Below are 25,361 nucleotides of genomic sequence, written 5' to 3'. Positions count from 1 at the left end.
CATTAACAGTTTAATAGTTTTAGTTGTGTATCTGAAGCAGTTCCTGTTTTGGTGGTTAATTGAAGTGTGTCTGTTTTTTCTTTGGTTCCATCTAAACCAAATATTTAAGCTTCCTGCACACTGACTAGTTTGTCCCTGAGGAGGCACGAAGGAAGTATACTGGAGGCAGCTGCCTTGACTTCCAGTGTGTTTACCACTGTGGGCCCGTCTATTTAAGTCTCTAAACCTAGTAATTACCAACTTTACATATAATGTGGTCCGAGTCATTTTGGTCCACCTGACCCCACCCGCTTACAGAAACGCAGGGAGGCAGTCGTTTATACAATCTTTCTGCCTCAGTCATTCTCTTTTACACAAAAAAGTGACTTCTTTTCTTTAAATATTTATTAATTCGCTCATCTGAGCTGTCACACATTGCTAAGCAAAGCCACATCAGAGCACTCGAAGCACATTCACTCCTATCAACAGATCATTATCTGGTTAGTTTGGGCTGGTTGTTCTATTTTAATAAAAAGTGTTCCCAGGTCTGCAGCTTCTGAAGAGTCTAATGAGAAGAGGTTCAGCATTCATAAACTCTTATATTGGAGTAGCTTTATGTGGGACGTGTGGAGGGTGGAGTAACTGTATGGTTGGAGCAAATATAGAATAACCACTTTCTGCTGAGTTAAAGCCTTTTCACCCCCCCTCTGCAGTAAAACGAGGGCATTTAGGTAACCCCACCCTCCCACTCGGTTATATGGTGCCCTGCCACATCAACCATGAGGGGTTTTAAAATATGCAAAACAGCCCGAGCAGAGTATCTAAATGATACCTTGCTGTAAAGATGTGATGAACAGACACACAATTGAGTCAATTCAGACGTGTCTCAGAGCTACGCATAAAACTTGTGGTGTTGCAGGCGATAATGATGGTTGAGGAGGAGACATAAATCTAAACACGCAGTAAATAATCTCACACTGAGGAATGCAATTCATAAAACTCAGGTTGTTGCATGTGATAATGTGCGAGGTGTGGGCGCAGAATTCCAATGCACAAAACTCACTGATGAGTGATGAGGAGACAAATTAAGCAGTTTTCATCTGTCATATAAAACTGGCGCATTGGCAATGTCACTATTATTGAGTTTTCTCTCATCTTTGACCATTTCACAACTATACATAAAATCCATAGGGGCAGTTTTCCAGTGTATCAGCAGAAGTTGCCTAAAGCAGCTCTGTGGAGAACTTTGCATAGGAAGCACTTCTAGTCCAATATCATGCTGCTTCAAATAAAAATGCTGGCAATAAAACCTGTTTTTCGCAGGCATTTATTGACACCGGATCAAATGTCACAGGAACTGTCTCGCTGTTAATACAGCCAGACATTTTTTTTAATTTTGAAACAGGATATGGCAACCTGGGGATTTATGAGTGCTGTTATTTTTCTTAACATACAACCCATATACATCAAAAGATCTGATGCGGTTTGGTTTCCCTGCCCCGGCTGCACTGATGTGTTTAGCGTCAACATACTTTATAAAAGCAGTGCAGAAATGAGTATGAGCACCCGTTTTTCTCATACACAAATAACACTAACACCCCCTGCCATCTTTTATCCTCATCTATGTGTCCATTCATCTTTCAGGGGGAAGTCAGTGACTGTTTCATCGTGCTGTGTCACAGAAGACTTTTGAAATTTCTTTGTGCCATGAAACATAACGTGCTCCATTGAGGCTGACCGCGCCAAAATATACTAAGCCAGAACGGAAATGGATGCCCATTTTCTCTGGATTTAGATTTAGCAAAACATGTGAAAAGTTCCCTCGAGATGTGGTCAGAGGCTGAAGCTGTCTGACCATTACAGCCACTAAAATGTATAAAAGACACAGAATAACAATAATTGTGATGACTGTGGTATAGCGTAAAGAAAAAAAACGCAGTAACCAATTTTCAACCTTATACAATTAAGTCTAGACGTTTTCTCTGATGTGTTTGCCTAAAATGTGCCGTTAAAAACAATGAAAGTGAAAATCCTACTTCTTAAAGTCCCAGTGAAACGGAAGTTAGAGCGTCTTTAGCTCCTGTACTATAAGTATTCCTTAGTGAAATGGAATATTTGAGCTTTGTACAGTTAAAAGTGGGATTTAAATCAAATCCTTCATATTTGACTGGACCGCTAAAAAGTGGGCGGGCTTAGAATGTAGCATGATGGACTGTGTCAACGGAATTGCATTGCTAGGCAACAGTTTGGCTCCATGTTCACTTCCTGTCAGCTGATGTCATTCAGATATATGGCTTTGCCCGAAATAACATACTATGCACTACATACACAATAAGTGTACTATCGTTCAACCTACTTTTGTGTGTATGAACATTAGTGTGTATCTTTTCAGACGCACTGAGCAGTGTTTTACGTCATCACTTCCTGAGAACCTCCTTGCCGGTTGGAGACGCGTTACCACAGTAACCTGTGCGAACCTCATGTGACCAAAAACAATGATTTGTGAGATTTAAAGTCAGAATTTATTAAAATATATATTAAAAAAAAATTTGAAGTTTGTTTTTTGCATATATTGTTAAATAGGTGCATAATATGACCGGGGATTTAAAAATCATTTTTCATCTTGTTTCAACTACTTTGTGTTTGAATTTTGTTAGCTAGATTTTTGTTTTGCTAGAGGGCAGGAGGCATGTGATAAACACCAGGGGATTTCTACCCAAACAAATCCTAATTCTTCACTTCCCTACTTGGTTGTCTCTTGGTTTGCATGTTTTCACTGGAACACCCTTTATCATTTTGATTATGAGCTCAGTGTTTATGTACAGTGGTGCCAACCCCTCTACCCAGCCCCGCAAGAAAACATTACTCCTACTCTAAATTTAGATATCTATTCTAGTTTAGAAATAACATAGACGTTTCATGGTTTTAGCAATCTTGCATGACATTTAGTTGCAGCCAGCCCCCTGCCGTACAAACAATGGCTTTGTGGGTAAGGGGAGAGTTTAAGTAAATAGTTGAGGTTAGGTCAGCAGGTGGTGCAAACAATACAAGATGACAAAGTGCCGATCCTAACCTCAGTGAATAGGTGTCATTCCCATATTTACTTAACGCTTCTTTTTTCTTTCAACGAGGGAATATACTCATCATGCACATATTCTAAATCCAGACTGACAGACATTCCTTCCTGAGACGATTCAAGCCACAAAGTTCATTTCTGCCATGCCAGAGAAACACACATTTACAATGCGCATTCTTGTGCTCTTCGTTTCTTTCCTTTGTTTTAGGCTGACCAGAGCCCTGAACATCATGCCCCTGTTATAGACAACAAAAGAGTGAGGACTGAGAACTGCAGATTTTAAAAGAAAATCAAGTAAAATTTGTATTTTGCATCCTTCAAACTTCGCTTAAATACCTATATCACATTCACAACGGCATCACTTCTTAAATGTCCGTGTTGTGTGTCACTAAAGCACCGCACAGCTCAAATTAAAACAGGCTTACTGTAGGTTTCTCGAGTACAAGATGTGCCACCGTTTGCATTTTGAATTAAGGTTCGTGAAAGAGCCGTTTCCTCAGCCAGTTCTGGTGGGCATAACACAAAGCTTCAGTCTTTCCTCACATCAATACCTCCTTTTGTGTCAGCACCAAGCCAGAGCAAAGAGGTCCTTAAAAAAAATTTAGGACTACTGAATGGGTCGCTCCATTTGTCCCACTCTGCTGGCTCTGCTCCAAATACAGAGTAAGTGCCTTTCTAGTGCCACTATTAGTCACAATCAAACAGGCATTACAGTTTAGGGCTAAAAAAGAGGCAGAAGGAGCAGGGGTGGCTAATGGGAAACATTAAGCATCAATAGGGAACGTCTTCATTTCCCATAAGATGCGGTGCTGATGCATTTACCAATTATGGATTGATCTCCAGACTCAACCGTGTAATGACAGGCCTTTTCCTTTTTGACGCAACAGATGCCATGTGAGCACCAACCATGTGATGCTGCTGCACGAATGCTGCAAATGAAAGGACCCGACAAAGATGCAGAAATATTTTGTTTGCACAGCGGACCAGAGTGACCACCGGAAGCAGACGGCGAGTATCCATTTTTACACGGAGGAAATGATGGTGGAGAAACTGAACCGCAGATGTTTTTGGAAAATCGAAATTGTGGGCTTTTTCATTCCCACCTTTCTGCTCACTTTGAAGTTTTCTTCTTAAAGGAGACGCTACAGAAACAAAGAGTCATTTGTGTCACTCAAAGCGCATCGCGCACCACTAACCGGGGAACGGAGACAGGTTTATTTTCAGTAGAAGTTGAACAATAATTACAGACTGTGGCGCCCTGTTGTGGGGTTGGAGTTGCCATAGCAAACATTAAATAGATTTTTTTTATATATCTATTATACCGTGATAATTTTAATATGGGTCAGTGACAAAAATAGAGCTACGCGCTATATTAATGATATACTTATGTCCACATTTGACCACAAACCACGGTGCTTAAATAACTGAGCGCACCCCTGTCCAGTGTGCCACGCCACTGCAACTCATAAAAGAACAAAATGAGGATCATATGGGCATTTGTCAAGTTTAATGTCGGTAACTTTCACTTTTCAAGATGTTTTTTTAAATAGTTAGTAAGTGATGATGACAAGAAATCAAACCACCTACAGTGTGGCTTAAAATATGGGTAGGTATTTCCAAGACATCAAATTAAAATCCATCCTAACAATGGATCTTTAAATGGAGATTTACAACAGACAAACAATGAAACTCTTCATGGTTTCCTGTTCTGTTTTATCTCTGCCTCCTCTAAATACACACTACAGTATAAAGCTGTGAAGACAAGTCAGCCCTTTCCACAGCGGCCGCTCGCCCTCTTTGACTGGCGCAACAGGAAGGGAACATTTTTCATACCTTTGCCCCGGCAATTTCTCGCACACAAAGCTGCTCTATTTCTAGCGCACAAAGCAGTGGTTTATGCATGTATGGTTGGTGGGTGCAGATAAAGTACCGGTAAAATTCCCCTTGGAGTAAAACGTTTTATATAAAAGAGGCCAATGCGTCATTTCATTTTCTCTTATTGCAAGATTCTTATCAAAAATATGATGTCCACTCCCAAAGGGGCACCTACAATAGGTCTAGGTATAAATCAAGCTGGTTTACAGTAATAATACTTGCATACTACGCTTTCTCATAGAATATGACACATATAAAACAAAAATATGAAACAACAAGAGACAAACCTGAGAATCCCTCAGATATCTTTCTACCACCATACTGCTGTACAAAGACAGTAAAAAGTGTTTTTTGTTGCCGTGCACCTGCGTGTCCTGGTGAGGACAGATTCAGGTGTGCATACTTTCAGACAAAGAACAGAGTATATTATTATCATTATTAGAGAGGTAGGGCAAACTGGACGGGTGCCGCACATACCGCACAGGATAGCAACCGCTGGCCTCAGAGCGACGTCCCCTGCAGCTACGAAAACATCTGCGAGGCACTAGAATATGCAGAACAGGTGGTGAGGCCAAGACCCTTCATTAATGCCTGACGACAGATGAGCACACTGGTTGATTGGACTGAAAGTGCTTCCCTTTCTTATGACTCACAATGAATGTTTTTGTGTTAAAGTATGAACAATTAAGGAAATAATATACACGTTGGATTCAGGAGCGGCCAGGTTGTTGGTTCATTTGGGGTTCCACAAAAAAAGAGAATAATTCAAATTCTTTTAAATGAAATCTACCTGATAGCATCATTTATTTTTAAGCACAGTCTGACCGCAGCACATTTGGCTTTTATCTTAAATTTTTCAACACTCATCTGGAGCAATTTGTGGTTTCACATCTTGCTCAAGGACACTTTTACGAAGCAAGGGATCAAAGCAACACGGCTAACTCACTCTGCTACCACCTGACCTACAGCTGCCTCAACTCTCCTTTCCCTTCTTTCAACAACCTTGGTACTTTGTTAGTTTGTGCAGGAAGGAGGCCCGTCTGAGGGGGGAGGCACACCTCTCTTTACTTTTCCAGGGGCAGGAGTTGAACACCTACAGTAGCTTCTTGTATTTTGGGAATTTGGTACAGTTGATGAGGTAAAATCACTGACTTAGAGTCACCTTTATCTGGGTTTTACATAATGAGGATTAGCTCAAAATGCACTGCACAGAATTGTCAAATAATCTTCTTTAAAATTGTATTATAGTTTGCTTTGACATTAATAAATGTAATTCATACAATGCATTTTGAAATTTGTGGTTAAATGGCAAATACAAACAAGGTACCAGACAGTACCCAGAGGCTACGAGTACGAGGGCCTCTCGCATGCCTCGTAAATGACCGGTCGCTCACACAAGTCAGTTCCCATGCTTGCCCTCGACTTTTCTCTTCCACAGATGCTGCTAATCAAATCTCTGGCCGGCTGACGTGTAACCCAGCGGCCGATAATCCGACGGCAGCAGCTTGAAGCAGAGGGAGCATCGACTGTGGCCCCGGGGCCCCTCCAGCTGGGACACACAGCTCATGTTTGACTAAAAGAAAAATAACATAACATGTGATTGTAGTGATCGATGCAATGTTTGATTTCCACGCAAACACAGAAGTCAATGACTTACCAACCCAAAATCTTTACTGTTGTTGTGGTTTCACATCTGTACAGGTGCTGAGCCAACAGACCACAACTGGTTTAAGCCCTCTAATTAAGTGTTAGATATACTGTAATAGGCAGTTACTTTGGACTGTTGTTCTGAATTTTTCCCCAAATCAGTAGGTGTACACTGAGAGCAGGTGAGATGTAATTACAGTATATAAATTATTTTTATTCTTGAATTAATTGCACAGATTTTGCTGGGTTGAATTTACACAACACAATGCCTCCCTTTAGTGTGGATTCATCGTGTCTGGACATCTTCATCATCAAGTTAAATATGGTATCTCACAGTTATCCTTTTATCTGTAATGTAACTTTACCAATGTTATATTTTATTGTGCTGAAGTAATTACTTTCATTCTAATCTGATTTTCAATCTAACTCACTTGCATGCAGATTCTAGAGATAATTAAGACATAAATAAATAAGAAAATCTATAAACAGTATATATATATATATTATCTAACAGTGTTGGACAGTAACGTGTTACTGTAATATTATTACTTTCCCCAGTAGTGAGTAGTGTAAGGGATTAAAATTACCAATACAGTAATTATATTACAGTTATTAATCCAAGTAACGCTGTGTTACCAGAACGCAATTTTTTCTTTTTGTGCCGTTTAGTAACGTAATTAATTACTTTTGATACAAAGTAATAAGTAAAGTAATATCATTACTTTTTAAAGGACTGACTAATATGTCATTTTTAATTATTACACTTCCTGAGTAACTTGGCAAACACTGGTATGTAATAATTCATGTATAAACACAGTAAAGGGTTCATACATTACATTAAAGGACCTAGATAAAATAATATATAATATGTACAGTAAGTATAGTGATAGAAAGAGAAACACTTGATGGTTTCTGTATGAAAACAAATAAAACAGCTAATAAAACTTTGAATATGTTCTGCTGTATAAACATTTAACATTTCCTCTCTTGTCTGTTTTGTTTTATAAAGGGGTTGTCTTGGCTACGTCTCTTTCTGAGTTACTTTATTAGCGTTAATTTGAGTTTTTAGGAAGCACACAGCAGACAAACAACCAGAAAATACAAAGACTGATGAGATATTGATCGATATTGCTGTTTTACAGTCGACATTTTTAAAAAGGGCGTGATCAAAACAAAGAGAAACCATACATAATATGGGCCAAGTGACTGCCTTTACAGACTCCTCACTTGGAGAAATCAAAGGGAAGTCTGTAAAGGCAGAATTACACCGTATAAAAGAGATAATTCACATGTTTGTGTTTGGAGTAAACACCCACTGTGAGCCCCACAGCACAACATGCAGCCCTTAAAACTGCCTTAAAAAACTCCCAGTTTACGTGCAAACTTTAAATACAAGTGTTATCTCCAACTCCAACCTTCAATTTAGCTTTGCAAGTAAAAACCAAGTGGCCTCTGGTTTTTACAAAGTCAGTGATTTAAAATACAGAAACAGCTCTTAAAGAGTGAACAAACCCCCAGTGCTATATACAACACTGTACGGTTGGCTTGGACGACATGCTAACAATTTACCAGAGAGACCTCCGGAGGAAACCCAAGATAAACGTGTAAAAACTGCAGTTGTACAGGACACACAAAACACTTGGTAACCACTGTGAGGAACTTAAAATATAACACACAGATGACTTTCCTCTGTTTGAGAAGTTAAAGGGGACATATCATGAAAAACTCACTTGCACTTATACAGTGCTTTTATAGTCTCCCGCCCACTCAAAGCGCTTTACACTACATGTCAGCATTCACCCATTCACACAGACATTCATACACTGAGGTACATACACAAGGTGCCAACCTGCCCATCAGGATCTAATCTACTCATTCACACACTGATGGCAAAGCCGTTGGGAGCAATTTGGGGTTAAGTATCTTGCTCAAGGACACTTCGAGACGTGAATGGAGGAGCAGGTGATCGAACCACCGACCTTCCGATTAGTGGACGACCTGCTCTACCTCTGAGACACAGCCGCCATAGGGCTGGGCGATATGGTTTATAAATAATATCTCAATATTTCTAGGCTATATCGCGATATACGATATATATATCTTGATATTTTCATACTTTCTCTAAAATAACATTTTGATTTAACCCTTTGATGCGTACGATCATAGCAGCGTGATCATTCTAGCAAACTAATATGGTGCACTGTCATATTGAAGTCAGATTGGTCTTTGGAAATGCATATTATTAAGTTTAACTAATTATTCACACAATTGAAATTACATTTTTCTCCGAAGTAGAGTTTGCAGGCAGTGCAACAGACTGACAGACTGATTTATTGAATTTATGTGAAATTGCCTAACACATTCACCGGAAGATCACGTGTATTTTGAAGCCAGTTCTTACACGCTCTTACCGTAATACCTACTATATACACGTACCGCAAAACAACGTGGGGGCTGGATTGACCGAATTTTTCGAAGTGAGGGCGGGCATCTTCCATTACCGTTTCCGACACGTATAAACTCACTTTGGTCGCTCCACTTCTTCCGCTCTCTCCAGGCTCTTTCCCTGTTCCCTGCTTCTCCTTCAGATACAAAAACACACGCCCCATACATGCTCATACGTCATACACACTCACCAAGGAGAGCTGCGGGTGAAGTGATACGCCACTTGTGCCGGCGGCTTAGAAAATTACTCAACAATTGATATTTGTACTTGATTTTGCCGATACAGTCATTTACTACATCCCGTGTAGAACAAGCCGCAATACATATAGTATATTCGATACATCGCCCACCCCTAATCTGGAGTATCTATCAACCAAACTGTGAAAAAAAGACAACCCAGTCAGTTTTTGTGGGCTACCGAGATCATAAATGATGTGATTGGTCTTTTTTGGGAGGGGGTTTTAAAGAGACAGGCGCTAAAATGGAGCGTTTCAGACAGAGGGTGAATACAGGTTATTCATACAGACAGTATGAGAAAAAAAGTGTGTTTTTTTTAACATTAAAGCGTGTAAACATGTTAACCAAATATAAGTATGAACCTGGAAATGAGCATGATATGTCACCTTTAATATCAGCAGAATCCTGGATTCCCACTGGAGATATTTATCTTGTAACATTTTGTCCCTGTAGAGGTCAATGTGCTCCAACATACAGCACTAATAACTTTCTATTTTTTCCAGCCACACTGCAATGATTCATGCCAAGTCATCACTCTCACTAACATATATTCTTAATGTCTCTCTATGTCACATCATGATGATCTCCCCTCCGACAGCTTTTACAGTCTAACAGCCTTGCACATGCTTGGATATATAGTGTTGACAGATATATGGGAAACTCTGACTACGATGGGTTACACAAGCTTGTAAACACTGTTTACAATTACAAAAAAAAAAAAAGTTCACTTTTAAGCATGATTGCGTGACGGGCCGGGGATCTAACTCTGATGTCTCTTTGAATTTTCTGATGTGCTACGTTTTCACAATGGCAGCAGCGACTCAGAGTCTTAATTGTGACTTAAGAGGAAAAATGATCACGGGCTTCCCTGTCTGGACCATCTGCATAGTTTCTTCTATGATTGCTTCCTGATTTTCTATAGCAAGGAAGTGTGAGGAATTACCTCTTCAAAGGCATGTGTGCCCCACCAGCACTAATCCCCAGTTAATGGCCAGTAGGAGCAACAGACCCCAACAACCTCACATCCTGCAGAGGTGTCATGTACATAATTCCTTTGCCTGGTTAAAAAGAGTCCCAAATTGTGAAAATACAACAGCAATCATAATTATAGGAAGAAATATCAGAATCTGTATCCTCTCCTAATGAATCCAGGATGACATTTTAGTGATAGTCACAACCTCAACCTGATTATTGTCACAAAATACCTCTTTTACAGTGCTGTACATCAACAAAGCCACTAAAAAAAAAAGTGTAATTAGTGATTAACTTTCCTTTTCAGAGCTGAGGCGGTTGGAGTGGTTTGTTCCAGTGACTCTGTGAGAAACAAGCAGAGCTCTCCCTGGTGGCCTCGAGCTGAACCAACAGACCGTAATTGGACTCACAACCCTCCAATTTACAGAATTAAGGAGAGCCATCAGCCTGTCTTATTCTGCTGATTTGTGCTCAGGACAAACACTTTTTTTTTTAGAAACAAGACTCCAAGACTGGGGTTGACAAAAAGGAAAATTGAGATTCTGAAATGTAGGCTACGGCTACAAGTTCAAAATCATTGATATTAAATAAGAATTTTAGGAATTTCCCATTAACCCTCTGAAACCCACTTAGACATTTTGTTTATTTTATGGGCGGCACAGAGGGTCTTTAGGGGGAGATAGCAGGTCAGCAATATATCGACACTGTGTTTCAAGTTGTTCTAGTCATAAATCAGAAATAAACATGAATTAATTAATTAATTAAAATAAATTGTTATAGTGTAAAAGGGATAAAAACATTATGATAGAACTATATGATGGCCATTCCCATGCTATATTGTGTCTGATAAGTTGCTGCAGCAATATTTGGGTTGATACTAGTTGTTACACAGATTTGGTGCTAAATTCAACCATTTTTTCACCACTCGAGAATTGATAAATATCATCGATAATCCCTCAAAAACACCACATTAAGACACCAGGACCTTGAAGAACACAAAAGAAAAAGCCATGCTGTGATTTTGTATCAAAAACTTTTGACATTTGGAGATTTCTGCCAGAATTGTATTTTTTTGACGATTGGATGGCGAGCACTTCTGTTCTGGAAACTGCTCAGAAACCATTCTTATTGTCAACCTACCTAGGAAAGCCATCCATCCTCTGAATGCTCTAGGTCTCTAGTTTGTGGCTGTAAAGTTTCATGAAGCTGTGATTATCCTAGAGGTCACCACAGGTCATTTTATACAGTGACGTCAAGTTTTAAAAAGCGGTCTCACTACAATGAAATGGCTACTATGGGGACTAACGTCATCACACGTGAATACAGTTGAGCTCATTGGATCCACAAGAGTCTCAGCTTTACAGTGATACCCAATTTATGTAATTCCAAGACTGTTTAGGGACCCCAGTATGCAGAAATATTCAAAAACACCATTTTACAATAGGCGAAAATAACACATTTATACTGCATTAAAAAAAACTGCTTGGTTTTTGCACAAAATTGCATGTGATTATCATAAAGTGGGCATGTCTGTAAAGGGGAGACTCGTGGGTACCCATAGAACCCATTTTCATTCACATATCTTGAGGTCAGAGGTCAAGGCCCTTTGCTGTAGTTCGTCCCCCTCTAATCCCTTTCCAGTCTATATCCTGTATAACTAATAAAAGGCAAAAAGGCCCAAAAAATAAATAAATAAATAATCTAAAATATAAATAAATAAATAAAAATGACATTTTGCTGTGGAATATAAACGCATAGGCTTCTTTGCAAGAAAGGGACCCCCCAATTAACGCTTTAGCGCTTCAAAGTCAAATATTTACTCTAATACAAGCACAATTAATTGGTGAAACATGGATGTTGTTGCTGCACACATGTAGAACAGATGCCACTGAGCCTTGGGGAAGCGCAAACACTTCACGTTCACGTCGCTGATCTCTCTGGCTGCTTTGCAATGATTTAGCATTTGTTCAAATTATTCAGACATCACAGTTTGTGCCATGTGACCTGTCAGCACTCGTTACGGAGCGGGTACGGCTGAAGAAGTGTGACACGCCGAGGCGACTGTACTGCAAGCGTTTGGATGGTTTGAAAACACCAGCGTTTGAAATTTACACTTAAATTTAAGGTAATCTGTTAAGAAAAAATAATATTTATCAAAATAAAAATGACAGCTGTTGAAATATTTCCTCTATTCAATTTTAAATCCCCATGATTCAATGCTTTCCAATGTGTTATTCATTTATTAATATATATAGATGAAGATTGTGCGGTTGATTTTATTTATATTACAGATAGTAATTTCTCTCCGAGGTTGCAAACACTTTGATTGGTAATTTCTGGATTATTTGTGCTCCTCTTCCAATATTTATGCCCTCCGTAATGGATATCAAGACAGTTTTCAGCTAATGGTTGAAGATATCGCCACCCAAGCTCAACGAGGAGGCCGTCTATTGGTCGAACCGTAAAATGTTGAATCTTTAATCGCCTCACCTTTTGGCTAATTCATAATTTAGTGAACTGGGAGTGAAGCGTTTAGCTTTTCCTGGCTATGGCCCGCTAAGTGAAATGGTGTGGAAAGTGTGAGGTCATTAACCTGTTACAGGTATGTTCTCTCCTAATATTAGGGATAATGTATTCCAGCCAAGTGTGACAAAAAAGAGCGAGAAGTCGTTTGCGGGCATTCGTTTTTTTAGAAAACTTCATTTGAGAACATTAGGTTATGAAAAGTTAATATGGCTTTTAATCAGGAGAGATATCCCTTCATATCTGGGTGAGATTTCCACTCTGCTGCTTGTGGACCGATAGAGGAAGAGCACGAGATAACTTCCCATCATCCTCCTGTGCATATCACACTGTGTTCATATTTACAGCACTGAATTCTCAATCTAACCATTATCTCCCATTGTCCATTGTCACTCAAATGTTCAGCTAAAGTTAAGATTGCATTCAAATACCTTTATATATGAGAAAATATATATTCTTTTCCTTTTATTAATGAAAATTCCCATAATACTAATTTGTACAGAACATTTTTGGGGTTTATTGGGAGGTGATAATTAAATAATACCGTTTATTGACTTCCATTAGAATTGTAAGTTTTGTCTTAAATGTTCAGCTAAAAATAAGATTGCATTCAAGCACCTTTGTATAACAGGATAAAGATATTTTTCTTTTTCATTTGGTCTTTGTTTATTAATGAAAATTCCCTTTAATACTGATTTATACAGTACATGTTTTGGGTGATGATTTAATATTAACGTTTCTTGACTTTCAATGGAATTGTAACGTGATGATTATCATGGATGTTATTGAAGTTTTTGGCTTAAATGTTCGAGGACATGTGTCAGACAAAGTGCAAAAAAGTGGAACACAATAACTGCATATTTTAAATGTGATTTTGCATATATTTGCCACATGATTTTATATTGATATTGGAAAAAATCTTCATATTGGATATTCATTTTAACCATATTGCGCAGCCCTACATGTGTTATTGAAGTGTGCTTCCCTTATGCTGCTGGGAAAGAATTGTTAGAAACATTTAAGTTATTTATTTGATTTTTTAAAAACATTATTAAATAGATCTGTCACTAGATTTTACAGATATATGAATTTCAACTTTGTTTTTGTCCTAGGAGGGCAATTGGTTCCGCAGCAAGGCATATTGTAATACATGAAAGAACACAGACATGCAGCACAGTAAGTAGAAGGAGAGGCGTCTTGAATACAAGCGTGCTAGAAGTCCAACAACAGTAGTCACTGGTGTCCGACTCACATATCCACAGTGTGCAAAAAGCACAGCAGCAATAGCATCTAAATACATTTAGAAAATTCAAGTCAGTTAGAATAAATAGCGGCAGAGTATGACCATATAAATAAATACACACGGAGAGTAAAGTGCATAGTGTCCAATACATGATCAACATCTCTACCATCATAACACAATTGTCACTTTCACATAAAATAGATAAATACCTGAAGAGTGATACTATGTTGTTGAAAAATTAAAAACTAAACGTTCAAATACAGTCACTGAAATAAGAAAGGAGGATGTTGAATGGATGTTGTCATGACGAAAAGTCACAATCAGCTATTTATTTATCTACTTCTACTTCTCTCTTTTTATTTTACTGTATGCTGTATGAATGTTTTCCCTGCTTACAGGCAGCTTATTGTTCCCTCCCCAGTTTTCCAGCCTGTACTGAATCAGTTTCCAACTAGGGGAGGTTATCTAGTGTTGACTATCACTCATGTGATTTTGTTGACTAATCGATTAATTGATTTAATCAGATCTGTAAACCTGAGTTCTTCCATAAAGAATCACACAAAAGCACCACTTTAAATCTTGTGTTTACCAGAGATGTGCTCATAAGTTTCTTGGAAATAAGTCATTCAGCATGAAAAAAAGCGTAAAAAAACACTAATCGGCCAAAGAAAGAAAACCAAAAGGACCATTTAGACTAATCAACTAAGAAGGGGCAGCCCTATGAAACACTATGAATATCTTAACACCATCATTGTACAATGTATATTCAAAACATGTTGGATTTAAGTCCTATTTTCTTCACTATGCTCATTTCTTCTTTTTTTTTAAATCTACTTTAGTTATTGTATATTATATTATTTGGCTTTTCAATTGTATTTTGGTTCTTACCCTCCAGTAAAGTATGTGACCTGGCTGCACCACAATGTCCCACAATCTATTTATCCATATCAATTATAGTTTGATATGTGGCAGATGATGCAGATATGTTTGCATTATATCATATTCCTCTTTGCATCTGTTCTTTGACTCAACTCCTACATGCATCTCAATACGCTTAATGTTTCCTGACGCTCCGTTTGACTCTGTGCAGACGACGCCATAACTCCTGATGTTTTTTTATCGATCCTTCAGCCTCTGTTGAATTTATTTCTACAAGTCTATACAAATCTGTTTCTGTGCAGCCTATTGTACCAGAGGGGTTAATGTATTACACAAAGTGTTCAGATCAGGGATTAGATTTTCCCCCAATTCCATCAGTCAATTCTCGGTGCTCTCCGGGGCATTCATCATTTTGACAGTTGCAGATAAGGCAATTATTTTCCCCGAGCAACTACAAAATGTAGACAAGTGCTTCTGTGACAGTGTGTCTGTTTGAGCGGGGAACACAAATATTATTCCACCAGTCACTGATGGCACATATTGCTTGCTACAAAAGCGATATCCTCTGTAACACAAAGGAAACAGATGTTATGAGCATTTCTGTGTCCTAATGCACTTCAGCGTTTCATTTTTGTACAGTGAGGCTCCATACTGCAATTCAATAAGACGTCTTTACACATGGTTTGCTGTTGAGGCCTTGTTTTCTGCAGCTGGAGGAAATATGTACTCAGTAATAAAAGGCCATGATTGTTTTTTATGGAGCTACACGGATGCTCTAATTGTCATTTAAATACCAATTTGATTTATTTTTCCTGACTCTCTTTTGAAAATCTGCTTCAGAGCAGCGGCAAGAAAACACAATCAATGTGAAATTATTGCATTATTTTTCATTGTAACATAACAGAAATAAAAATATATTAAAATGTAAATCTGCATACTAACTGTGCAGCCATAACAACCACAGTGTAATGAATTAATATGTATTTTAACAGATGAAAGAAGAGTGCACGCAGCATGATATTCATATAAAAGCACACCATGTCCACCCTACTGTCCTGAGATCTGCTCCCTCAGCATGAGCGTTTACACATGTTTAAGCTCAAATGAGGGAGCTGCTGGCTGCAGGTCTGCCTGTGATCTCCTCTATGAACCCCTGGGGGGCAGCAGAAGACCTTCATTTCTACGCCGGTGCAGCTGCTTACGGCTGACTTACACCACTGTCACCTACCGCTGAGGCTCAAGTCAGGCCACGATTCAGGCTGCTGATAAAACAAACATTAAAGTTTGCTCTTACAAACAAACTAAGATTTCATAGAAACTTCTTTCTTGCTTGTTCTGCCCCTGTTTCTCGTCGTCAGATTCCCCAAAACGTACACAAACGTTAAAGTAACTAATGGGAAAAGATTGTTTAATGCAAATATTCATTATTTTTATACTCAAAATCCCTTTAATAAATCAGTTTTATTTATGTATGCAAATCTAATAAGAGCATAAGAAGAGATCACTGTCAGATTGCCAAGAATATCAGTCTGTTTGCATTCATTACACAGACATTAATAAGCGTGATTTTTAGATGTTAAATATTAAATAAAAGCATCTTAATATGTAATGACACTATTACAATTAAGAGATGTAGAGAAAAATAATCAAATCTTAATATCTTGACTTCCTATTTTACTAATCTGTGACCCAAACACATTTGTATGGGAAGCGACGCAGGTCTTAAGTGCACTCTAGGTGGATTATGCTCCTTATATGCTTATAATACCTTTCACATGAGTATTATAAGTGCCAGATTTTGTTGTCTGAACCTCAGAGTTAATAAATGTGAGAGAGCGGGAGGCAGAGCGGCGGGATGACGTTAGGCTGAGCTCAGGTCTGTCATCGGATCAAAGTGGGAACTTGTTCTCCCATCGCTGTCAGCACGTTTTAATGATCGTTGAGCCGGGCCAAGCTGTTCCTCCCTAAAACTTTCCCATACCAAGTGTCTGATAGATTCATGGCTTAATCATTAACTTGCACTTAATTTGTCTGGAGCGAACATTAAGCTCAAATTACAAGGGGATTTTGGCAAAGGTCGGTTTCATACAGCAGCTGACGTGTAGGTCCTTAAAAATAAAGGAACATATATTATAAAAAAAAGTCAGTGAGTAATGAGAGAAAATAAATAATTGCATAGAAATTTCATATAGAGCTGGAATGGAATGATTGAACACATGTTAACCTTAAATCTGCTAATTTTGGCAACTAGAAAACAAACCTCCACTAATTATTTTTGACCGGTATTTAACTGTAATGAAACATCATCCCTTTAAAACATACAAAGAGCAGATGTTGAAGACTAAAGGAAGGATGTGCCTATGTAAAATAAGATCGTACGTTAAGTAAACCTCGAACCTGAGCCGTCTACGATAACTGGATAATTGTGAAAATAAAAATATTACAGTCTATCTCTTCAACATTATGGGCTAAATAATATCCAGCAGTACGTCAGACTAACACTTTCATCTTGTTCACTGAACGTAATGTCCAGTTTGAAGACGTCATTGCATACTGACATCAAAAACAGTAATTCATTCTGTAGTAATTCCTTTCTAGTTAGAAAGCCAAGACCTCGGTCAGCAGGACAACTCACTTTGTGATTTGAATAATCATAAAATACAGAAAAGCAAAAGGCATTTTTCTTGAAAAATAGCTATTCCTCTTAAACGGCAGTGCCATCCTCAGTTTAAAAAAAATGTGATATTGCGGTGTATAGAAGTAGAAACTGACTCTTTTGGTGCAGGAATATAGAGAGGAACAGTTAAAGGATGGCAAAAATGATTCAAATAACAAAAACAGTGTCATTACTGGACTGACAAAGGTTTCATGAGGCCGTCTGAGCTGAGCTGCTGTGACAATAAATCACACACAGAAAGAAGGCCGAGGCCTTTATGGGGAGTGCCACCCATATATTGACTGCACATCATGGCAGCCCTCCTGTTGTAGGCTGGATTATAAATCCCATTTCTCAAAGATATATGGGACTTTTGATGCGTCAGACCTGCCTTTTCTTCAACCGAACCTTGTTTGATTTTTCTCCCCATTTACACTCAAATTATTCCCAAAACTGTTTCAAAGTCGACTTTAAAGTCAATGAAAAGTGATTTACGTGTTCAGTAATTAGACATTTGATCCAATTTTTCCATATAAAGCCGATAATGTTGCAACTATTTGGATAAGTAATACTTCTAGTAGACCTATTAAATCTTTGTACTTTAAATTAGCTTACCCCTTTTTGTGTGAAAGTGTCCTGCCCGCCTGTACGTCTGACTGGACGCATGGTGCTTGTAATGAATGAGACGGCTGGTGTAGGCCTCCACAGGGCTGAAAAGTTGTTTCAAGGAGAGAGAGAGAGAGAGAAAAAAAGATCAGCCAACAGATGATGAGAGGAGAAACCAAGCTGAACCGGGGATCGGCCCCTTCAAACTGTCCCAAAACCGACGTCTGTCCCAGCAGAAACTCTCATCTCTCAGCCTGCCAGAGACGAAGATCTACCACGTTAAGAGGTTTTTGAGTACAGACTGAATGCATCTATAGCATCAATAACGAGACAAAAACTGACAAGTGCTTAAAGTTGGTGTTTAATGTTTAGTCACATTCTTACTTTGGCATACTTATTCTTTGATCAGATATTTACTTTCCTTTTTTGGGGGCTTTTTGCCTGATAGAGAGCTACCGAGGGGCTCCGTTGATCAGATATTTCCTGAAAACCTGCTTGTGCAGCCGCTACAACACAAACATATTGACAACTTACTTTGCTAAAAAATAAATAAATGAATAAATAAATAAGGTTAAAAAATATGTGCTTTTAGTCGCTACAGAAACTGAGACATTGTATTTGGCAATGATAGTGAAAATTTCAAATGGTACCGAGCCCCGAGGACACAAGATCAGGTTTTGTCCTTGGTTTTCTTCCTGGAAATTCAGGGATTTAGTGATCTGAGGTGGTTTACATTTTACAACTACAACTCTATTGAGCTCTGCCTATTGACTATGTTTGGGCTGTGAACAAGAAATAAAATCATAGGAATCAAGTAAAATGTCCCCACCAGAAATAGATGTTCTGCGTAAAGAAAATACAATCAAATAATGAATCAATCGATCAATCTAATATGAAAAAAATCCAAATTAACATGCAGTTTTTGGTGTCCTGTTGTGGTGGATAACCTCAGTATTCGGAAAAATCCTGCAATTCTTTCTCTAACTTCTCACCACTAAACTCTTGGGCTGCGGCACACATTTGTTATTTCAGACAGGAATACTTTGTGACACTTAACGCCTCTACATTGTCTTTGCGTGAGGAAAAATATTTACATTTCCACTGCATGGATTTTGCTGAAACTATTACTGTGTCTGGAGTGACTTATGGTAAGTTTACAGTCAGCGCTTTAGAGCACAAACAGATATGCGCACACATACAGAGGGGAGCTAAACACAAACACATGCATGCACGCACATGACCGTGCACACACAAACACGCCATCCTTCAGAGCCATCGATTCTGTTTTGAATAGTGTATTTTCTCCTCAGTCTAGATAGTCTTGCCACTGCCCATGCTGTTAGTGCGCCAGGCGTTTTCAAACTCTTTACATCCATTACATTCCACTAGGTAAATACCTAATGCTGGAAACATTTGTCAATGTGTGCGCCTGGCTGAACAGAATAGATTATTGGGGGCTGAGTAAAATACACTACATTTCCAAACAGCACTATGCCTGTGACATATTAAAAACTTTCACACAAGACCCCGTGCAGTTTCCACCCCCTGCACCGAGGATATGTAATATTTCAAGGAAATAAAGCTGACAAACGGTAGTAAACATTCTTGGTAAAGAATAGGAATGTCACTATTTCAAATAACATGAGCAGTCAGGCTATTTCTGCCCCTTTAGCAACAATATACAGTATATATGCCTTATATCTTAGACCCTCTTCACGTTAATGGAGAGGGATAATTAACAATACCCAATTTATTTAAATGGAAAGCACTGTTTACCGTAAGATCATTCTTCAACTGAATCAAACATGGATGTAACTTACAACCATTTATCCCAAGTACAGTGTACTGCGACTCCCAGACTTACTTAGGTTAAGGCTGTCAATCGATTAAAATACCTAATCACGATTAGCCTCCTTCTCGACAAGCTAGTGTGAGATGGTTGGTACCGATGGATACAATATGATGCCAGTATCTTCTCTCTAGCTGAGCCAGCTACAACCTAAAAATGGCAAGTTGCGTTAAAGAGAGTTAGTGGCGTTAAAAAGAACTTGCGTTATCACGTTAATATTAACGCCTTCGACACAACATTTCTCACTGACTGTCAAGTCTTTATTGTTCACACTTTTGGGGGAAAAATTACCTAAAACTCTTGATTGCAGAAGGAGCTGATTTCTTCGATTAAAACCATGTGGAAGCAGAACGAAACCATTTCGTAGAGAAAAACATTCCTATCGTCTATTTTGATGGAACCTGTTGCAGAAACATTTCGAGCTCATTCCTTCAATTACTACGACATTCAAACGGGGATAACTGACTCATCTTGGGAGTCTGAACACACCTAAATAGTAATGGGAAAGGACCAGTTTGGGTCTCATTAATTGGATTAACATCTCTCTAAAATGGCTGGTAATAATATGCATGGAGCAGTGGGAAGTCTCCGAAATGTGAGTTACGGAAAACAATGTTGACTATTTTTAACTCAAGTAATTAGAATTAGTTACACGGTCACAACTAAATATGGAAATGTGTTCATTAAAGTGAAACAGTAAAGTCTCTTGTTGGGTGGAAACATCATGTATATGCCATATAAGGTAATATATCCTATAATATAAAGATATTACCAAAGAGATTATGTTTTATAGATACTGTTTGTTTTTTTGTTAGTTTGGTTGGTTGGTTTGTTCCAGATTGCAATAAGGCAAGACAATGATCCAAGGAATAGAGATGGGACTGTTCCGATCCAACATCGGTATTGCGTTCCGATACTGGCGTAATTCACATATCGGATATCGGACTAAGGTTACCAATCTATGTACCAATCCATATAAACATGTCAATTTGCCATTGTATTCCTCTTTAAAATTCTCTTATTACTTTCAAACTCATTTATAGAAATCTACTAGCAGTTGATAATTGCTGTGCACTTCATGTGTTCAAGTTTTCAAAACAATAAAAGGAGTTGCCATAGCAATTTGCACTCCTACACATGGTTGTATGTGAAGCCTACTTAACCAATAGTTCAAATAAATAGCTTTGTAATACATTTAAACTGAATGCAAAATTGCAATACAATGCAAATTTTATGCAAAAAGAGCTCTGATATCGGAATTACATCGGCATATATCCAAATTCAGGTGTCTGAATCGGATCGGAACTGGAAAAAGGTGGATCGGTGCGTCTCTACTGTACCAAGGAACAAGTGATTTGTTTTTGGTGCAGGTCCAGGCAGTGTTCAAACTATTTTTCAGATTGCGAGCTGCAACATTTTTAAACATTTTGGCTATTTTCTCATGTTCTACTAATTATTTGAATGAATGCAACTGAATTAAATTAATAGAATCTTTCACATGGACCCATTTTTTATCATTATGATGTGCATTTTGATACAGACATGATGCAGAGTAAAAACATTTTCTTCTGCTACTGTGAAATAACACATTTAGAGGATTGTGTAGCCTTGGGGATAACTCTTAAAAATGCACTAGATGGAGCTTATTTGTGTGTGACTAAACTTATATTCATAGAAAAGTAGTCTCAGATGATATAAAAACTCAAGTAACTTTACATCAGCATGCCTCTTCTCTATGCCTCTTTGATCTTCAGTAATTGATAGAGAATGGGACTCCTGTGGCAGACCCTCTTCAACAAAGATAAACAATGGGACTAAGAGTGGACAGGGGTGATGCCGGGTCTCTTATTTGGGTGCGTTTCCATTCATTCCTTCAATATTCCATTCCTGGTTCTGCTTCATAGGTTTGTCTATTGTGGAGCGCTGAATGGGTGAGCGCAAGAGCGTCTCTGCTTCCGTTAATTAGAGCTTTTTTTGCGGCTTCCGCTCCTCGAGGAGTCAAAGTTTAAGCAGCGGAGAGGGGGAAAAAAAAGAAACCCTCTGTGCTGCTCCAACCTCAGTCCTCCATTGTGGCTTCAAAGACATGAAAAGGTATAGTTTACCACCGGCTGGGGTGTAGGTGGCTGCAGTGTTGGAGTGGCTGAGGGCAGGACAAACAGTGAAAAGTGAGATTTTTCACCCAAGAGTGTATTATGATAAACTACAGGCAGATTTAGAAGCATTTAAGTAACTAGTTAGGTGCCACAGCTTGAGTATTTCTAGTAGAGCTGTAGTGATATTGAAGTGCTGTACATCTGATTATGAAGTTCATATGGAGTTAAAGGCGATGAGACATTCCAAGGACTATTATATGCATACTGATTGTGCAGGAACCCTTACTTGTCTTTACACATGAAATGACCAATTGTTCGTGCAGGCTTAAGTGATGCACGAGGAAAAAGGAGAAAAAAAAAGTCCTGGGGTCTGTAATGACATGTGGCTATGGGTGTCCTTTTATACCTTGAGAATCCCTTTGCCTCATTAGTTAACACACTTTCTTAGTTTTGAACAATACCTTAGCTTGAGTTCTCCCAGCAGAAATCCCCCCGCTCAGTCGATATTTCCAGGGCCTGCAGCAGAGTTTCAGAGAGAGGGCCCTTTCCCCCCCTGTCCTAACAGCTTTAATACTTGTAATTATCTCTTGCTGGGGGAGGCTGGAAATTGGATTAGGGTGGTGAGTCTCAGCTGAATGAATTACCTCCATCTCCCCACTTGGTGGGCCACACACTGATAAAGTGCGGAAAAACGGATTTGGATTCAGCCTTAGCATTCATGGCTTCCTTGTGGAAAAATGAAATTTTCCAACAGAAGGGGCCAGTGTGCCAGCAGTATCTGTCCACAGCATGTTTCATCTGCTCCTGCTCTTCTGGAAATGCAATTACCTGCGTTATCGGGGCCTAAATGGTGACAGTTTGGCAGGGGAGCAGTTCCACCTGCCAAAGGCATCCTTCGACAGTGTTTTTGTTGCATTCGGTATTCTTTCGGTTTGAAATTATTCCTACTTGTTTCCACCTGTCAGGAGCGAAACAATCTGCTGATTTGTTTACAGGTAGGACGATACTGTTGGGGATAGAAAGTTAAAGAAAAATTAGATATACAAACTTCAATTTAGTATTTTATTATGTTTATATGACCAATTTTGTTCATGTTATTTATCCCTAACTCACTGTCATACAGTTTTGTAACGAAGTAAAAACATAATAAAAAGAGCAGCGATCTAAAGCTGAGAGTGGCAGAAGTACAGAACAACGAACCAGAGAAAAGAAACAGCCAATAACACTGTTTTATTTCTGTTACTGTACCTCAGCCTTCACATGAATGACTGCACATACAGTATAGGTTGATACTAAATTATTTAACAACACCAATTCAGCTGATGTTCTACATGTGTTGTTTTCTCTCAAAGGAGAAAGGCTCCTTCAGAAGGTCTATTAAATCAATATGTGGGAAGGCTTGCCACTGTGGATAACTCACCTCCAGTACATCACACAAAAAAGTGAAGGGAGTAATTAAACTGCTGGATTTTACACACAAGCCAGGCGTAGATTTCCTGTTCTGTGCAATGTTTCCGGATATATTTTGGGAGGGTAAATGCTTTGAAATTGGGATTTTATTACGAATCATCAAACACTTCCCTAAATGTTGTGTCTAAATGAAGCGAAAATTACCTCAGACTAAGCTGAACTAAAGAGATAATGCTCCGAGGAGAAGTTAGACTTTCACTTAATTTGGAAGGGAGCCAACTTTGTTTCCCCGTTGTTCATTAAGTAGTGGTTTTAATTCGGTTTCATATTTAATTTCCCGCTGTGTCATTGTAAGGAATCAGATCAAACAGAGGACAAACTAGCCCTACATACCCGGCGCTCGCTATCAGACACCCCCCTCGTCTTTTCCACTTCCCATTCTTTTAACCCCCCACTGAGGACAATCCTTGAAGGTAGATAAAAAGAACAACAAAAGATAATTAAATCTAAAAAAGGAGGGAAAAATCTCTGCTTTCTCACTCAAACAGTTGGGGATAGATTTCAACACAGTAAGGGTTTGGCTAATTTATACAATGGCCTGATGGGAGTCCTTCAACATTTACACTCTGCCTGGGACATGGATGGGTAAAGAGAAATTATATTTGCCTCTAATTGTTATATGTCCCTATTTTTACTGTCTTACCTTATCACACTTCCCAGCACAAATAAAACACGCTTTATTTGCATTTGTCCGATTGCACGGCCACCAAAAGCCAAATTCAAAAATAATTTATGATAAGATTATCAATTTACAGCTGTGCCGTTATCAGGGGAGTAAAGATTGCTTTGACGTGCCTTGTTGTTCCAACTCAAACCTGCATCCCATCGGTGACAAATCTAAAATTATAATACAGTAATGCTTCACATAGACCCAGCTATTTAGGCGTGAATTTAATATTCATTGCTTTTGCAGCTTGGTTGGTTTTAAGGTGCTATCACCCTTATCCACCCTCCTCCCAACCCCACCCACTCCCCAACATCGCTGCCACCTACACTCCTATATCCACCAAACAGGGCCAAATGGCAGTCAGTGGGACAGACGCACACACACACACACACACACACACACACACACACATCCAGCCGTCTCTTTGTCCCTCCCTCCTTCACTCATTTCCCCCATTCTCTTTCTCCGGCTGCCTCTCTCTGTCCCCCATCACTCTCCCTGTCCTTGTTTTTGATCTTCAAACGCTGGTAGGGATAATGACTACAAATCAGGGATGAAGGTGAGTGATCACAATGTGGCCCACCCATCCCAGCTGGCCTTTTTACTCCCCTCGTATGATGCATCTTCCTGACTCTTTCTGAGAACCCGCTGAACTGCACCGTGAGGGTTTCATATGGAGTTCACAGGGGGCTGAATACAGTCGGATGGACTCAGTGTTAAAGTGGTTTGATTCTCTATAAACAGCATGGAAACAATTAACTACAACTTGTATGAAAACACCAAAATATGTTCACATGGTTTGTGTAAAAACATCAGGTGATTTTTAGGGTTATTCTTATTCAACATCCTGGGTCTTACTGTCATAGTTTTGGCCATTATTTCATTGCTTCTTACCGACTTTTTTGTGAATAACGGAAACACCGACTACAGCACCACTACACACACCTTTACAAAAAGAGTGCACGAGGTAACCACAAGCAATCTGAAGGGTTTTTCAACAAGTCCTCAATTTAATTATATTGTCTAAACAACTTGTTTCAAAGTGGAAAAAAAGTAAATGTGAACATTAATGCACAAAATGTATTTCCGTTTTCAACTTCTACCTAATTTTGTTGGTGGAAGTTGTGAACGTACAAATTTTTAA

At 38.8% G+C, this 25,361-nt stretch overlaps 1 protein-coding gene across 3 annotated transcripts in view; it reads right to left on the bottom strand.

Moving 5' to 3' along the window:
• The window catches only part of LOC119479332 (cadherin-related family member 1), a 121,294-nt gene that overhangs the window by 37,609 nt on the left and 58,324 nt on the right, over positions 1-25,361 (bottom strand). For all 3 annotated transcript variants that reach the window (XM_037754795.1, XM_037754797.1, XM_037754796.1), the window contains exon 4: positions 18,148-18,242. The gene's annotated coding sequence lies outside the window, so the exon portion shown is untranslated. The remainder of the gene's footprint in view (positions 1-18,147; positions 18,243-25,361) is intronic.

Source organism: Sebastes umbrosus, chromosome 20, assembly GCF_015220745.1.
Source record: "Sebastes umbrosus isolate fSebUmb1 chromosome 20, fSebUmb1.pri, whole genome shotgun sequence".
Taxonomy (NCBI): Eukaryota; Metazoa; Chordata; class Actinopteri; order Perciformes; family Sebastidae; genus Sebastes; species Sebastes umbrosus.
The sequence above is the reverse complement of the archived record's forward strand: the minus strand, read 5'-3'. Positions and strand labels throughout refer to the sequence as shown.